Source organism: Triticum dicoccoides, chromosome 6A, assembly GCF_002162155.2.
Source record: "Triticum dicoccoides isolate Atlit2015 ecotype Zavitan chromosome 6A, WEW_v2.0, whole genome shotgun sequence".
Classification (NCBI taxonomy): Eukaryota; Viridiplantae; Streptophyta; class Magnoliopsida; order Poales; family Poaceae; genus Triticum; species Triticum dicoccoides.
In genome coordinates, this window is record NC_041390.1 from 510086947 (window position 1) to 510089309 (window position 2363).

Here is a 2363-nt window from a genome sequence, read left to right on the forward strand (position 1 = left end):
TGAGGAACCGGTAGAATCTCTGGTGGACCACATCAATGATCTCCCAGATGTCATCCTTGAGGAGATCATCTCGCTTCTCCCCACCAAGTCCTCTCAACTCGGTGGCGCCCTCTATGGTGCACCGCACCCCTCAATCTCAACTGTCGTCCGATATCTGTCCTTCCTGAGTTCGATCTCCTCAGAGCCATCGTATCCTCTCACCAGAAGGGCCCCGTTCAACGCCTCTGCATCCTGACATGCTACCCGCTGTTCATACCCGGCACGATGGACGCTTGGCTGACATCCCCTGAATTCGGAAAACTCCAGCAGTTTGAGTTCCACCATTACCATGAAAGTTTCATAGCACGAACATGCCAAGAATTCGTGCCCACACCACCGTTGTCCATCTCGCGGTTTTCCTCCTCTCTCCACACCGCCACCTTCCCCCGATGCCATCTACTAGACGATCCGGTACAAATGCTTCGACTCCCACTGCTAAAAAAACTTCCGCTTGTGGTGGTTTATCTATCGGATGCCTCACTGCACAGCATCATCCACTCCAGTTGCCCTACCCTCGAGCGCTTGTTGATTGTTTTGGGGATAGAAATCCCTATCAGTTGTCTCAAAATAAAGTCGCCTCACCTTAAAAGCATTGGATTTTGTTTTGAAGGACAGCAGCTCATCATCGAAGATGCCCCTTCACTTCAAAGGTTGCTCCTTCATAATTGTTATACACCTTCGGAAATAATTGGCATCTCTATGCCCAAACTGGAGACCTTGGATGTAATTCGTCATCCGTTTGATGATCACAACAAGTTGGTGTTTGGATCCACACTTATTCAGGTACTGTATATTATCATCTACACATTTGTAATCATAAGCTGCATTAATCATTTGTGCGCATTAGTTTTATATCATCTTGGAGTACACTTTGGGTACTAATATTATGTTGTATGCCCAGTTAAGAGTTCGTCCATGGATAGCCTATCAATGCTGCTGGATTATGTCAAGATCTTATATATCGGAATGTTTACTTTTGATCTGAATATAATTATTGACTTGCTGCGATGCTTTCCATCTCTGGAGAGTTTATATATAGAGGTGATGATTTCATGCACATTGAAAGCATGTATATATTGTACTAGAATTAATCATTCAGTTGTCGCTCTTTCGACATACTCTTTGTTCAGACTTTAACTGTTTTCAATCTTCATGTCTACTTAGGCAGTGCTACCACATGAAAAAAAACGTATAACCAATCAGTGGCGTAATAAGCACCAGGATTTTCTTTGTTATCATGACATTCGTTTGAGGACAATAACGATGGAAGGATATGCGTCCAACCAGGCAAACAGAAGCTTTGTCACATTCTCCCTGTTGAATGCGAGATTACTATTGTCCATGAGGCTTAAGTTTTACTACAAGAGATTTCTCACGGATGGACACGTTAGACAACAAAAAAGAAGTTTCAGGTGGACAAATGGGCTTCTAAACATGCTCGGCTTCTATTTACAACAAGTTGTAGTCATCCTGAAATGATTTTTTTGCACAGGATGTTGATTTTATGGATCAGACCGATCCATTTGTCTGTGACTGCGAAAAAGAGTGGTTGGGTTAGATGTTACTACCATGTTCAATCTGGGTTTTTTCTAAAAGTTTTTTGAACAATTAATCCTTGGGCTTTTTGTACCATTTGTAAGTTTGAGTTGCATGTTGTTGCCCTCGTACTCTCCTCCACCTGCCACTACACTGCGGCATCTTCCACGGCTGATGTGTGTTCCCGTCCGAGGCCTTGCCGTCGTTCTCCGCCTTGGTTCGCTCACTCTACCCACCGCCGTCTGGAGTTGTCAACATGGTCAACAACCTCCTCGCAAAAAACATGGTCAACAACCAAGAGGAATCAGGAGATGACTGTACGTGGAGAGGCTGACACTAGGGACCCACCAGGGTCATTGCATTACGCAAGTAGGTGCCTCGTTATTACAAGCCAAAAAAATACTTCCACCTAATTCCTCACTGTTAGAAAATCACTTAAATGTCTTAAAAGGTCAAATGACCCCTGAAATTTTCCAAAATTTGACATGACAGTTCTATTAGTACTACAAAATTTCTCGTTCATTTAAAACACCATCTGTTGCCAGTTTACTCCAAATTCGTCTTTCACAGCTAATAAAAAATATGTACAACATCACACACAGTTGTTTTCTAGGAACTGTTTGCGATGAAAATATTTGGGTCTATTTAAGTCTCCCTCCTTAAGCTTCGCTGGCTTGTCTGCTCCAGTGCCGGCAACCCTCGAATCCATGAATCCCAATGCCCATTCCTGCACCCCCTTCTTGCAAAGATGACGCCATGGAAACGCTTCGTGAAGGCCCATCCGCATT